Raw genomic sequence first — 17,244 nt, forward strand, 5'->3', positions numbered from 1 at the left:
CTTCAAATAGGGGAATAACCCCTAACTTACCTCTTAGATATATAAATATATCCTTAGGTAATCACTTAGTGAATATGTCTACAATTTGTTCTTTGGTGTTCACATATTCCAATCTTACTTCTTCATCTTGCACCAATTCTCTCAAAAAATGATATTTTATTGTAATGTGCTTGGTCTTGGTATGAGTCATAGGATTCTTTGATATATTAGTTACACTAGGGTTATTAGAGAAGATAACCACCGGATCCTTGTTCTCTACCTTCACACCTGTCAATAGTTGCTTGACCTAAATAACATTGGAGCAATTAACTCTTGTTGCCACATACTCTTCCTTTGTTGTAGACTGATAAATACAATTCTACTTCTTACTTGTCTAAGACACTAGTCTTTTATGAAGAAAAAATGCTCCACCACTGGTGCTCTTTCTCTCATCAACACTTTCTACCCAATTAGCATTTGTGAAGGCTTTCAAATCTAAATTATATCCTTTCATGTACCATAATCCATAGTCTTCAGTACCCTTTAGATACGTCATGATTCTTTTGATTGCTATAATATGGTTTTATTTAGGATTTGTTGAGAATCTTGGCACCACACCAACTGCTAATGCAATATCAAGCCTTGTATGCACTACATATTATAGTTTTCCAATCATTCATGATTTGTATGTGGTATGATCTACCTCCTTGGAACCATCATTTTTAGAAAGCTTATGTCTCGTAGACATAAGTGTTCTAACTGGTCTTGAATCTTTCATTCTAAACTTCTTTAGTACCTCCTTCATATATTTGGATTGAGTAATGTAGATACCATCTTTCTTCTTTTGAATTTATAATCCAACAAATAATTTTATCTATCCAAACATACATATCTAAAATTATTTACTCATATCTTCTTAAAAGGCTTTTCACAAGTCATCATTTCTAGTGAACAATGTCTCATGTACAAAGATTTCTACCAATAAAATATTCTTGTCTAGTTCTTCTTTGATATATAGGTTGTTGTTATCATTTGTTCTTTCAAAATCAATCTTCATCAAATAGATATGAAGTCTTTCATACCAAGCTCTGGGAGCTTTCTTGAGACAACAAAATGCTTTGCATAATTTACAAACCAAATCCTTTTTTTAGGATCTACAAAACCTTTAGGTTGTTCTATGTAAAATTCCTCTTCAAGAATAACATTCAAGAATGCAAATTTCACATCCATTTGATAAGCTTTAAATCCTCTATGTTTAGCATTATAAAATAGAGTTCTAACATCTTCTAATCTTGCAACAAGAGAAAAAGTTTCACCATAGTCAATAGCTTCTTCTTCAGAATAAACTTTGTATACTAACCTTTCTTTTTTTTTGAAAACTTCTCCATCTTCATTGAACTTATTTTTGAAAATCCACTTTGTGCCAATTCCATTTCATCCTTGGGTCTAGGGACAAGAGTATAATTTTTATTCATTTTTATTTGTTCTATCTCTTCATTCATTGCTTCAATCTAGCTTTCATTATCCAAAGCATCTTTCAATGATCTAGGTTAAAATTTAGTAAGAAAACATGTAGGTTTTAATTGTTTTCTTGTCATTGTTCAATCTAACTTGTCTCCAATGTTCTAATTAGGTACATGGTGCCTTCTAATATATCTTTCTAACATAGGTACTTTGGATTTAGAACTAGTTCCACTAGCATTACCATGATCTTTTCTACCATTCTTAGTTCCAACTATCTGTGACTTGGGTATTTTAGACTCAATTTTCTCTAGCTACAACTCAATAGCCTCTGATTGTGACTCAGGTCCTTCAAACCATGAATCGGGTTACACTAGTTGCAACTCAAGTTCTTCTAGAGATTTTTCAACCTCAGGAGATGAAGTCTCCTAAATTTCGATTAGACTTGGCAATGTATCAAGTTCAAGGTAAATAAACCTTTTGTAATCCTTAGGTTTTTTGTTGCTCTCTTCTTTACTCTTTTCTACAAACTTAACAATTCTTACAAGTGCACTTTCTATGATCTTATGAGTGGATAGAATCAAAATTTTATATGCTTTAATTCTAATGGAGTATCCTAGGAATATTCCTTTATCACCTTTGACATCAAATTGGGCTTGTAGCCATACCATAGTTTATAAGGAGTTTGATTTGAGTCTTTCTTTAGTTGTACTTTGTTCAAGGTATGTACTGTAGTACTTATTGATTCTTTCCTATATTTTATTGCAACATTATTTTCCATATTCAAATTTCTTGCACAATCCAAGATGGAGCTATTCCTTATTTTAGTTATATCATTCTACTGATGTGTACTAGGAGTTGATACTTGTCTTTTGATTCCTCTTTTAGTACTAAATTCATTTAATTCATTACAGATTATTTCACCACTTCCATCTGACCTCAAACACTTTAGCTTCTTTCTAGTTTCCTTTTCTACTTGTGCTAGATACCACTTAAGCTTTTGAGAAGCTTCTGACTTCTCCTTTAGATACATTACTTATTCTAGAATAGTTATCAACAAAAAGAATAAAAATACTTATCTCCATTATATATAGCTCTCCATTCCAATAGGTCCACATAAGTTTGTATGAACCAACTCCAAGACTTCTTTAGAATTATAGTTCTTTCTTTTGAAACTTGTCTTGCCCGTCTTACCAATATGATAGTTTTAGCATAGGCCCATATCAGGTTTCCTTAGACTAGGAATACCTCTCACTCTTTTATTCTTTCTTATTTTGACTAGATTATTAAAGTTCACATGACATAGCCTTTTATGTCATAAAAAACTTTCTTCTACTTGAGCAATGAAACATGATCTTTCACTAACATCTAAGGAAAATATATTACCTTTGGTTTTTTTATGAGACACAACTAGATTTCCTTTTCCATCCAATAGATTGGCCCTCCCATTCATGAATTCTACCTTGAATCCAATGTTATTCAACTATTCTATACTCAATATATTATGTTGTATTCCTTCAACCCAATAAGTGTTATCACATCTAAGTTCATTAGTTAGTGAGATACAACCTTTTCCATCTATATAACATGGTTCATTATTTCCAAATATCTCACTTCCACCATCATAATGTTTCATATGTTCAAACTTTTTTTTTTCACTAGTCATATAATGTGAGCAACCACTATCAATAATCCATGTATGATTTTTGCTAACATGAGAGATAAACGTTATTTTCTCTCCTTCATCATTAGATTCATCTTTTATAATAATATAGACCATTTCATCATCTTCACTACTATCTAAATCTTTAGCCATAAAACAAGATTTTTTACCTTTTTCCTTATAGTTCTTAAAATCTTTTTTGCCTTTGTACTTGATGTGCTTCTTTTCATCTTCATCTTCTTTGTTTGGACATCTTGCAACAATGTTTCCAACTTCTTCACAAAATAAATAGATCAAAGGAATTTTACCTTTTTACTTATCTTTGCCTTTGGTATACCTTCTTGCAAGTAATGCTTCAAGGGATTCAAGATCACTATCAAAACTATCTTCCTCTTCACTTTTAGATTGTTTTCTTTTGGAACTTTTAGTTTTCTTATTTAGTGATAACTTGGCTTCAAATGTATACTAAAGATTGCTCGAGCTAGGAGTATAATTATCATAGTTATCTATCTCAAATGTAGTCAATTTTCCAACTAGAGAATTCAAATTTATCTTGTTATTTAGATCACATGTCATCCCTTGAATAGTAGACACTCTAATTACATAGATGGAAAGACGGGTTCTGAGTACATTTCTTACCACTATCACATCTTGAATTGTCCCTCGAGAGGCTTTGATAGCACTGGTACTAGCTTTGAATCTCTCAACATATTTTGGAATGTTTTCATCATCTCTCATCTTCATCTGATCAAACTGGCCTCTCAAGTTTTTTGCCTTAGCTCTTTTCACATTATCATCATCTCCATAGATATCCTTCAATTTGGTCCATATGTCATGAGTAGTAGCACATCCTTTGAGTTCATCAAATTCAACATAGTTAAGAGTTGATGCAATGTCAATCATCATAATGTTATGATTTTTCTTTTCAACAATTTGTTCCACAATCAATGTTCTAGTAGGAGCCTTGTAAGCATATTCTAGATATTTAAACCCTAAATTGATGATGATTAAAAAATACAACTTCATAAGTTCTTGACATTCCTCGAAGTTATATCTATTCAACCTGGGAATCTCTCTTCTGTAAGATATCTTGATCTTTAGCTGAGGTCCTTGAAACCTTCTCTAGATGCACCAAACTGATTTTATACCAATTGTTGGAAATATAAGTAGTAACTAAGAGGGGATGGGTGAATTAGTTCCTACTAAAATAAATCCCAGATCCCTTAGATGTCAACACAAAATACAAACTTCAATTAAAATACTATTGCTTGGTAAATATATAGGAACTTGGTTAATACTGATAATATGTTGTAACACAGTAACCACTTGAATAATAACTATTAGGTGTGACCCTATTAGAGGACTTAATCATACTATTAGGAGTGGCCTTTTTAGAGTTCCTTAGACACTTTGATCTAGAAATGCCACCTTGTTAGAGGATTTACAAATAGTTGTTAAGCCAACTTTCTTAAAAGATTTAAATCATTGATATAACGGTTAGAGAGTAAAAATGAGATGACTTGATTTTTGATACAAGTGAATTTTTTATTACAGATATCAATTCTAGCTTGAATACTCAATCCTTCCTGATCGAATGTATCTTTGCACCTCCACAAGGATGTTCTTCATATCTTTCTAATTTGATTCCTCTAAGAATCTTCTATTCGTCCATACAATTGCACACATTCAATCCTCAATTTTACATTATAATTATACCTTATGTATTTTCAAGTTCACTTGAATACATATTAGAATAGTTAATGTAGCTCAGTGAGCTAGATCCAACAAATAAATCGATTGAATTCATTATGAAAAAATAAGAAAATCCTTTGTTAGCCAACCCTACTTGATAGACACTAGCTCAGAATGTTTTTCCTATATTAACTAAGTGATCTAGGTTAACACTGGATCTTTACAAACTTCTTTTGTAACTATCTAAGCTTCTTTAACACTGGTTCCATCCAAATTTTCTTTCATTAGCTTGGTAGAAACTATCTTCAAAACTTGGAAATCACTGGAATGCTTGGCAAACACTAGAAACTATCTTCATCATTCGAGTGAGCTCAGAATAAACTAACTCACAAAGATATGACATTGTGTAACATCAAAGAAAATACACAATTAATTAATTCTTTTCAACACTTTTGCACCTAGAACCCCTCCATAAAATGGAATTTCTAAATGGAGGAATAGATCTCTAATGGAATGAGCTAAAAAACTCATAATGGAGAAGAATCTTTCCTTAAAATACTAAAGAGAAGTTGTTATTATAGCTGTCTATACCTTAAATTGTGTACTAGTCAAGAAAGGTCCTCATTCAATACCATTTGAACTATGGTATGTATACTCACCCAATGTAAAATATTTTAAGGTATTTGGAAGGAAGTGCTACATTCTTAAGGATTTTAGGAATGGTAAATTAGATTCTAAAACTAATGAAGGTATATTCCTTGGCTATTCCAAAAGAAGTAAATTTTATAAGTGTTTAAATACTAGCACTAAAAAAGTTGTGGAAAGTGCAAATGTGAAATTTGATGAATATATGAAAGTACATGAGGCTAAACCTATGAAGGAACCTAAAGAGTGAAAATCATTTGTATACATTTATTAAGCTATGCCTACTAATGAATATGTTACATAAACCAACTTGTAAATCAACATCTAGTGTTTTTGACTGTTGAGTCAGATATAATGAATGTCAACTTGCATTCAGGAACCAAGCTTCCTTTAGGTGCTGAGTTGCAAATATAAGTTGAGGCACATTCTGATTCTATGATAAGTGTACATGAAAGGGGTATCAATCTACCTAATAGAGAAGTACAAAATGATTTTGAAGTTGATAGACCTATTGAAGAAAGAAGAGGAGAGCCAAGATTATCAAAGTATGTCAAAAGGCTTCACCTTCTTGAACAAATTATTAGAGATAAAGATGCTAGAAAAGTGAAAAGGAATAGAATGAAAAGTGATACATTTTTTTTGAGTATTCATGAGCCTAATCTAGTAAAATATTTCATAGAGAATGAGGACTGAAGTACAGCCATGAATGAAGAGATTGATCAGATTGTAAAGAACAAGACATGGACTCTAGTTCACAGACTAGAGGAAAAGAATTTGATTAGAACCAAGTGGGTTTACAAAAGTTATGCAAAGGGTATGCACAAGAAGAAGGAATAGACCTTGGAGAAATATGTGGCCCTATTTCAATATTGGAAGGAGTAAGAACTCTGCTTGCTTACTCAGCATAGAAATGTTTCAAAGTTTATTAAATAGATGTGAAGTCAACATTTCTAAATGGTATATCAGAAGAAGTTTACATAGAAAAACCTGAAGGATTTTTTGATGCTAACAAAAAGAACATCGTATGTATATTACACAAAAGTTTATATAGTTTAAAGCAAGCCCCAAGAGCATGGTATGAAAGGGTTTACAATTATCTTGTGAAGAATGGTTTTGAGAAGACTAATGATAACACCAATTTTTACTTGAAGATAGAAGGAGTTAAATGTATTTTACTAGCTGAAATTTTTGTTGATGATATCATATTTGGAAGTCAAGATACATTATGCAAGGCACTTGCAAATAAAATGAAGAAAGAATTTGAGATTTCTATGTTTGGAGAGATCAATTTCTTTGTTGGTTTGTAAGTATATTAGATAAAATATAGTATATACATCACTTAGTCTAAGTATTTGAGGGAAATATTGAAAAAAGTTTGATTAGAGGATTCAAAACCAATTAGTACTTCTATGGTGATATGACACAAACTATCAAAGAATGACGATTCTGCTGATATGAATCAAATATTGTATAGGTCTATGATTGGCAAGATACAATATGTAGTACATAGCAGACCTAACATTACATTAGCTATTGGTATTATTACAATATTTTTTGCAAATCCTAAGGAGAATCATTTGATGACTATTAAGAGAATATGAGATATCTAAAAGGAATAGAAGAAAGTGGTCTATACTACAAGAAAAATGAAAAGAATTGAGTTAAGAGCCTATACAGATGTTGATTGGGTTAGAAATATTGATGACAGAAAGAGCACAAGTGGTGAAGCATTTTTCTTAGGAAAGAGATTGATCACCTAGACCAGGATGAAACAAAATTGCATATCTCAATCTATTGTTGAGGCTAAATATGTGGTTGTTAAAGTAAATTATACAAATGTGGTATGGATCAAACAAATACTCAAAGGTACCAAGGAAGAAATCACTAAACATGTGATACTTTATTGTGATAATACAAGTGCTATAAACACATCAAAGAATCCTTTGATGCACACAAAGACTATGAACATTGCAATCCAATATCATTACTTGAGAGAGAGAGAGAGAGAGTTCAAGAAAAAGAAGTGAGGATGGAATATGTGAATACAAAAGAATAAATAGCTAATATATTCACAAAATCTTTACCTAAGGATGCACATGAATATCTTAGAGGTAAACTAGGGGTGATACCCCTATCCAAATCTACTTAAAGAAGCATGAGTAGTGCCCAGCCTCAACTGAGTTGAATGTTCTATCTTAAAACTTGATGTGGTGCATATTACTTTAGGAGCTACCTAAAGTAATGGAGCTGAATTCAAAGACTTATAGTCACATGAAAGGTGACAGAGGCAAAATCTAAATTGATTATATATGCATACAGAGATGAAAAGTCTTTGGCATGGTTGTCAAAGAGGGAGATAGAATACTTGAATATAAAAATGAGAGAGAAATAAGTACATAGAGATATAAATACTAACAAAGATAAGTAGAGATAGATTTCTAAATATCAGAAAAAGGGAGAGATACTTTATAGACGGAGATATAAGAAAGAGAAACCTAACCTACAAAGGGAGATATAAAAGGAGATTGATAAAGCTCACATTACCCTATACAGAGGAAGGACATATACTGATACAGGTAGAACTTTCAAACACATTATTTTCTTTTTGTTATTGTTGTTGGATCAGTTTTCCATCAATACCAAAGAGAGATATTGCAAATATGAGATTATTTTGAAGTGAAGAACTAGTAATGGAACAATAATTATTTTGTCAATGATGTCAAACCTGCTAGCTATTGGTAAGACAAGTTATTATTGGTCTAAAAGCTATCATTTAGTTGATTAATGAAGAGTATTTGAAAAGAGGAGATAATAATAGCTCCTAGAGAAAGGTTGAGTTATTTGGTATGTAAAAGAACCACTAAGACAAAGTAAGACATTGACACTATAGTGTATTGTTTGTCTACTTAAAGTATGAAATGAAAGATTACTAAAGTTAAGACTAGAAGAACATTAAGTAATAAATGTGTCTACTAAGCCTTGTCAAGAAGTCAATGCAAGCCAAGAAAAAATTACTATAATTTGAGAAAAATCAAGAGGTGTTGAGAACAAGCAGAGTGATTATTAGTATATGTCAAGTAAAGTTTAGTTGCTTCTAAACATTAGTAAACTTTAATTTTTTCCAAATGAACTAGTGTTGGATGAGTGATAGAAAAGTATAGATGTTGAGTGACAACAAATTAAAGTGAAGATTTGATGAATTTAAGCTCACTAATTTGTTTTCTTGAATTATGTGAAGCATGTCGAAGATAAATATGATGAGCTGGTGGCATAGAATTTAAGGTAAACTATTTTGAGGAGAATTCAAGGAAGATTGTAGAAGAAGTTTCTAGAGGAACCAAATGGAAAAGTGGGTAGATTCATTGTATCCTACCTAACCCTAAAATGGATGATTGTAATTATGCAAAAAATGATCCAAATTGTCTATTTAAAGAGATAGTTGGTCAGATGGAAAGGTTATCATGGGAAAGAACCTAAGGAAGACAAGAAGTCTAGGGTATTTCTTTATTTAGTAGCCAAAAAAAGGTGACTATAGTTGGCATGTGAAGAAAGAAGGCTTAAGAGCATGAACTCTTGATGGGTAAACAAGCTATTAGAGCTAAAGTGTGTGAAAGCCAAATAGAATAGAGGACTAAAATAAAGATATGTAATATGCAAGTGAGTTGTAAATTTTTATCAGATCAAGCCTTATCATTACTTTCTAATTAGTTTATCAGTCTAAGGTAAATGCTTTGGATTAAGGTTGACCTAACAAACATTTGTAAATCCTTTAACTAGATGAAATTTTAATGGAATGGTCTAAAGTCTTCTAACAATGCTCACTCCTAACTTGTTGATTGAAATCCTTAACTAGGTCACATTTAATAGTCTGTATTGTAACCTTTAATAGGGTTGGTTTTTCATAGGGCATCACTTTAGAAGAGTGAGAATTAGTAGCATGTTATTGGTGGTTTTTCTCAAATTGGGTTTCCACATAAAATCCTTGTGTCAAATTGTGAAAATGTTCTTATGTTGTTTCATGTTTACATTTCTCCAAGGTTGTTTTGACCTAGGATAATAAACTAAAAAGTTTAAGTATTGTATGATCTAATGGATGTATGCATATTGAAGTTTTATGTATATGGTTCTACTAAGAACTTAAATTTTTTATTTGTACATCTTGACATTAGATAACTAATTCACCTCCCCTCTCATTTATTCTAAAGAATTCCAACAGCATCATCATTAAAGTAATTTCATAACTAACTAAGAGCAAATAAAGCATCATCACTACAGGTAGGAAATTTTTACAACATGACATAATCAATTACTCAATATACCAAAGTATCACATTTCAAACATCAAATAAGGTCTAACATATATATAGAAGAGTCATATATAACTTTAACAACTAAGTCTACAATGACAAAAAAATAGGGGTATTACAATGATGAAGATGGAATAGCTAGTATGGGGAAAGGGGGAGAGATTAGTCATATTGCAAGTCATTTAAGTCATATTTCATTCCATGTTTCTCATACCTTCAAAATTTGATACTCTTGAGAATCCTAAATGAGTGAGTGATAAGGGTGAGACCATTAGTTCTTCTTCTCATCAAAATGAGAAGGATAAGTAGAGCTAGGACAATAACTCCCCAGGTAATCCCTAGAAGTGAAAAATAGACCCATAAAGAGGAGTATCTTTCTATAAAGAATATTTTAGAAATTCAAAGAGAGATAGGAAATTTTTGAACAAATATTTGATGATGTGGCCAGGTTTTTGGTTTAGGTTATGCACTTGGTGGCTTCAACTCTTCATCTTCTTCATGGTGAAAAGGGACTTAGTGAACTACAATGGGAGTGGACACCACGAGCTCTTTATATAGGTTCCTAGATGATGATTGGTTACAACTATTGTTGGAAAAGATGGAGGGAAAGGAGAAGAATAAAGAGAGCCAACTCTCTTTTTTCCATTAAGGTTTTATTATGTTTTTTAATTCAGCACTTGATCCATTTAAGAATTCTTCATGGTTCTTTTCTAGACTTTCTGTTTTAACTGGCTTTGTATATATTATTTTTATGACCACTTGTAGTTTATTGGAAAGTATTAGATAGTAAGATATTTTGAAATTAAGAAAGTTGATAGGTTAGTATGTGGTGGATCTAACTTTCAGATGTTTTACAATATTTTGTTTGCTTGGCTAGTTGTTATTTATTGTTCACTTTAATTTGAAAAAATAAATTTTCATTATTAGTCATTTTATTATAAACATATTCTAAATCTTTTTATTCTTTCAATAATAATCAATCATATTTTTTAATAAACTAATTTACCATGAAAATTTTTATTTTATTTTTACATAAAATAACTTCGTTTACACATATGTATAGTCACATATAAGGTAAATAATAAAATACAATATACATATGAATTTGTATGAAAGTCTATTATAAAACTAATTATTAATTATAATTGAAAATGTGTATTGTTATAATATTAGTTCATATATAAATTTCAAATAATTTTTTTATTATTTATAATTTATAATTCTTTATGATTATTATAAACTATTTAATAGTATTTAATACATTATATATTATAGTTTATATTTTTCAACCCTTGCTCTAAATATGCATAAATTTCTTTATACTCTTTTAATGTTATTTATATTTATTAATAAAAGTTGGTTTACTTTCAATCTTTTGTTTTGAATGTTGATTGTGAGTTATATGGTAATTTTCAATTAATTTTATACCATAAATACAAAAAAATGATAATCGATACATACACATTAACTTTCTGAGATAAGTTGATTTGAGGATAAAAATTAAATTACAATGTGTTAAAATTTAATAAGTTTTTATTTTATTAAATATTACTTTTAGAAAGAAAATTAATGTTTGATGAATTAAAACATAAGATCTCAAATATTCAATCTATTATTGTTTTATTAAATTTTGTAAATTTAAATATTTAGAATTTATATGTTGAATTTTTTTGAGGGTGTCACTAAAATGGGCATTTTTTTACAAAGGTTTGCATTGACTTCAAATTCATTGTAGAAAAATCTAAATTTATTTTTGACCCTTTCACAAATCGCCAAGTCTTTCTCGAACAATATAATTTAGTTAAATCAAGTGACACTACTTCAAACTCATGGTCTCCATAATATACTTTGAAGGTTGTTATGGAATATCATCATCATAAACATTTACTCCATTAAGAATTCACCTAGGATCAATATTGGAAAACAATTCTTTTTTGATTAGAAAAGGTAGGTTGAGTGTCTTAAACCTAAGTAACAAGATTATTACATGCCTTTTAGTACTCTAGGCCATTATGTCCAAGCAACAAAAAGGGAAACTCAAGGCTTTTGAATAGTTTGAGTCCTACTATAACAAAAATTAATCAAAAACCATCTAGTTTGAAATTTTTTTATAGTATGGATAGTCTAACTATACTAACACCATTACTTTAACTATGGTAACTAGGAAAGTTCAAAAAAAAATTCCCACCCTAATGGGAATAGGGATCTACCACATACATATTTGTATTTAAATTGTGTCTTGAAATTACAACCAATAGCACAACCACAAATTTTATCCTAAAGAAACACATAATTACTTAATAGAAACATGAAGAAAAAAAAGAAAGGAAAAATAATTAAGCTTGCTTAACATTTTTCTAGTCTTCCACTTGGAACTTAAGGTCCTCCATCCAATTGGTGACATCCTTTGGGATCTTCACCTCCTCCCATTTTTTGTCATTGAGTAGACTTGCCTTCTTGAGTTTTCATTTTCTAGTAATGGCACCAAAAATTGCCTTCCACATCATTTCCTTTTGAACCCTATAGATACTAGAAGTTGCCACCTTGAGTTCAATGCCTATAATAGCACCAACATACTACTTATTGATGATACAAACCTTTTTCATATGGTCTAAAATCTTGGCATTGAGATCCTTGGAAATAATTTTTAAGTACTTCATTTGATCAAAAATATTTTAAAGGATTAGTAATCTATCATTTAGTCACTTTTATTTGTGTGATCACTCACACTACTAATGATGAAAGATGCACACACATACAAAACTTATGAAATCCATGACATTTTCATCTTGCAAGATCATCTACTCTTATTTATAACTTAAATCCTTAAAAATCATCACCAAAATAAACATGGATACAAAAAATGGGGACCAATAATTGATCAACATTAGAATAACAATTGAGCAAAATAAAATTAACAATTAATCAAGATAGACATTTAAGAAAAAAATCACTAATTTTAGAGATCTATACCTCCTTTCTCACATCAAAAAATTAAATCCATGACCTTTTATCTATCCACCAATCAGTTCTAATAGTGATGCAAAATATTTCTCCAAGAAATAATTCTTACACTGCTAACCATACCCATTACAAGGAATCTTTAGTTTTGAAAGCCTTAAAACAGAAACATTTAGTATTAGAACATTCACCAGAGGGAATCAAAGTATAAATTGAGAAAACTACAAGGGTATGTGTAGGATCATGGTGTGCCAAAAAGTGACAATCTAAAAAATCTGTAGTTCTTAAATATCTCAAACCATTTCAAAATCTATTCCAACATTTTTCCCACCCACCCTGATACTAAATGAAAATAATTAATATCTTTATAAGGTCTACTATATCTTTTGATACCAACCCTATATAAACAACTTTAAAACATCCTAAAAATATGCTTTTGGCCTATTTATATCTGATTTTTACTTCACACATGTAGCTGACAACTTTTTTTCCACCAAAATTTGATGAAATGAAAAGGGTTTCTTAAGAATGTTCTTATCTTTCCATAAATGTAAGGTTTGTCAAATTATGAGTTAACTAGGTAATTGTTACTTATTTTCTAATGGAGTTACATATAAAGTGCTGACTGACACACTACTTGAAAAATAACTAACTTCAAATGATACAACATTTTTTTCTTCTACTATTGGGAAAAAAAGTGAAAATTTGAATTTTGTAGATTTTTGAATTAGTTAAGGTTGTCCGACATGATAGTTTTTTATTCCAAAAATACTAAATTGAAAATTTATTTACTTATTATATATTAAGAATAAAAATACCCAAAAATATGTGTCACATCCAAGCATGAGTCTACTACTTATATCTAGAATATTATTAAAAAAAATTATTATTTTATTTTCATTAAGGTGGTTAGACATATGCCTACTTCTTATTTTTGTTCTGAAATTGTTGTAATATTGCATTAAAATTCAAAATTTTGACTAATCAATTTTTGTTTTTGTTTTGAGATAAGTCCTAGTAGTTTAGAAACTAGATTCAATTTGCTAGAGATTCTTTTCTCTCAATTTTTTTTATATAAAGTTAATAACAAGTAGAAAATTGCACGTCAAGTTGACATAAGCCTGATTTTCTAATTTTTTTTTATTGCCACTTAAGAGCATAGTTTGGTTGACCATGATCTTGCACATACCCATAGGGAAAACAAAGATAGGAAGGAAAGTAATATAGAGTTATAAAGGTAGGGTTAATAAACTATCAAAATTTAACTATTTTTTTTGGACTTTCTTTTACTCCCCTTTTTCTAACCTTTATCTATTTTGCAATGTTTTTATGACTTGAGTCAATGAACAATCAACCATAATTCCATTAGAAAATGTAGGCATGATTTTTTCAAATTTATTACACATCAATAGATTGCATACAAGAAATATTTTGTTGAATTCCATACAACCTAACAAGGGCACCAACATCAATGTATCTGCTAGATTACACATTTTGATCCAACACTTAATTTAACAAAAATAAGATCTATCTTCTCTTATTAATAAATATTTTATAAATTATTCTAAAATTTTAAGTTAAATAATTCTTAATTCAAATCAAACAATTATAAATTCAAGGTTAGAAAGATAACCCTAGAAAATTAGATTCATAGTATAATGATCTAAATTTATATTTTAAAAATTAATACTAAATTGGTAGTAATAAATCTTGATATGAATATTTCTATTGGATCATCAATATCTTTGAGATAAAAAAAAATTATTTATACAAATATGTATAATTATAAGGAGATAAACATAGATAAGTATATGGACATAAGGAAATATAGAGAGGACTAAATGGAGATGGATTAAATGAGATAGGAGGGAAGAAATGACTTAAAATCATAGAGAGATGGTGACTAATAAAAAGTGATAGAAAGAGATAGAGAAATATAGAGAGATGTAGCTAGAGCTAGAACTATACAAAGAGCTAAAAAGAGAAAAATAATTAAATACAAGTAGATGGAGTTATAGAAAGAGATAGAGAGATATATATAGAGTTATTCACTAATAGTAATATTTTTTATATCAATCCACCTTTCTACTCTTCATATTTCTTTTTGTAATTGGCATTTAATATATCTCTGGAATACCTATTACAGACCAAGGAATAATTGCTAGATAGAAATATTTAATATTTAATTTTAAAAAATCATTGAAGTTGTATAAAAATTGTTGTCCCTCTTTTTAACTATAATCTATGTAAAAATTTAGTAAATATATTTTACATATATTTATTAGAATTGAATTTAATAAAAAAAAAAATTGCATGTTTTACTTTCATGGAATATTTATGACACATGTATTATATATTCTTAATGTCTTTAGTCATTCCTGAAGTCATCACATGTAATCCTTTTTAGGTTTGACATAAAGGAGTTAATATTCTTGAAATGTGTAGGATCACAACCATATAAAAAAAATGGTGAAGCAATATGAACACATTCTTATAGGTTGAAGATGAATTTTTAGAGATATACAATGAACAATCTATTGCATAACTTTGAGAATAATCTATGAATAATTCTATTATCTAGATAAAATAAATTTAAATGTCAACTACAACAATTTTAGATTATAAATTTAACTAACAATATTTCATTTATTTAGATATTAATATCATTCGATCTATCTAATAAGATTTGACATCATGCTTGCGTCTTTTATTAAGGATAAGATAGGTTTTGATAGAACACAAAAAACCCATTGACAAGAAGATTTTGAGAGGGATTTCAAAAAATAGTACTTCAATAGATACAAACATCTAACCAATAAAACAAAAAATACAACTGAAAATATTACAATATCTAAATCTTTAGCTAAATATCAATAACCCTAAGCCTATGAAGTTGTAAAATAGAGATTTCCAAGGCTACCTTAATCTTGAATACAATAAAAAATAGGTTTTACTAAAAACCTATAACCTAATAAGAGGTTTCAATTTCTATTGTGACCATAACTAGCAACCTCAAAAGAGTAAGTACTAACAAACATCTGGAAGCTTGATCTTTAACAAGGAAACCAAATCCTCAAGACAAACTTCTATCATATAGGCTTCACAAAGGCATCCTTTGTTGAAAAGACCTTCCAATGAATATGAACTAAGAATGAGTACGTGGATTTTAGAATAGGCTCCCCAAACTAGTAAATAAGATTGTAAAATAGAACCCATAACCATTTAATAAAAACCATCTCACACATTCCCACCAAAAATATACATATTAAGCATATTACTGATTTCATCAGTTGATTAGAAAAAGAAGCAACAGTAATAGGAGTATCTAAGATGAAATAAATTTCAACATAATCCAATATCTTGATGGCACCTACTTATAAACTTCCAACAACTAAGAAGACACACATAGAGAAACTCACAACCCCTACTAACAAGAAATTCTTCACCTACATAGAAGATTCCTCCACCTTAACTTAGGATTCATAGAAGATGAAGGAAATCATATGTAATGAGCCAAAACCCAATCTCATCATAAATAGAAATCCACTCTTTAATAGGGGAACACTCCACTTCTAAACGTGTTTCATAGAGAAATCACGAAAAATCAAACAAAAAGAGACCACAAGACTAGATAAAAGGAGACCATAAGAGAATAAGGCCAACATTTGGCTATAGAGATCCACACTAGTAAGAAAATATAGTTTTCATTTGCATCTTAATTAAATTTATCCACTTCCCTTTCCTATGAAATCCCACTCTATTCTTTGTCACATTGGTTGTCCTTCTTTGAATGCTTATATTATTTCTTCAATTATGCAAAAAAAATTGAATGGTGTTAATTTATCTTTATAATTTTATAACATAAATCACTTTCTAATGTTGAAAGTGTTTTCCTTATATCACTCTTTTAACACATTATTCAAGAATAAGAACATATTATGTATCCAAATCATTTTTGGCTTACTTGAATCTTCTTAAGATGTTTTCTTTTGTATATTCTATTTCCTATATTAAATATCTCTATTTTCTTAAGAAACACTTTTAAAATGCTCTATAAGACATTGTACATAAAGTTGAAGCTCTTTAGTTAATGAATCTATGGATTAAAATATCTAAAATTTTGTTTCAGTTCTTTAAGATTCTAATTTAAACAAGACTTGCAATTCACCAATGTTCTTGCCAAATATTAGACGAATTATTTTTCTTTTGTGAGATTTTGGTTTTTTATGGAAGATTGGAAGCTCTTCCATACATGAGCATGCATACAATTGTAACATTGCCAACAAATTAAGATTTCCTAAACTATAAAATAAGTTAAAAATATCATAGTAGTTTTTAATGTATACAATTTTTTAAGCGAGATCATAATAAAAATATATGCAGAAAGTTTGTCCAAGTTACTCCAGTGATCAACGATATGCTTAGTAAGATTTGGGAGATTTAAGTACAAATTTTTTTGCAAACAATTAATAATTTTAAAACTGTCACATAAACTCAAAGATAACTTTTACTATTTTTTCTAGGATTGGAATCATTC

This window comes from Cupressus sempervirens, chromosome 5 (assembly GCF_028749045.1).
Source record: "Cupressus sempervirens isolate cs-2001-9-10 chromosome 5, ASM2874904v1, whole genome shotgun sequence".
In the NCBI taxonomy this organism is placed as follows: domain Eukaryota; kingdom Viridiplantae; phylum Streptophyta; class Pinopsida; order Cupressales; family Cupressaceae; genus Cupressus; species Cupressus sempervirens.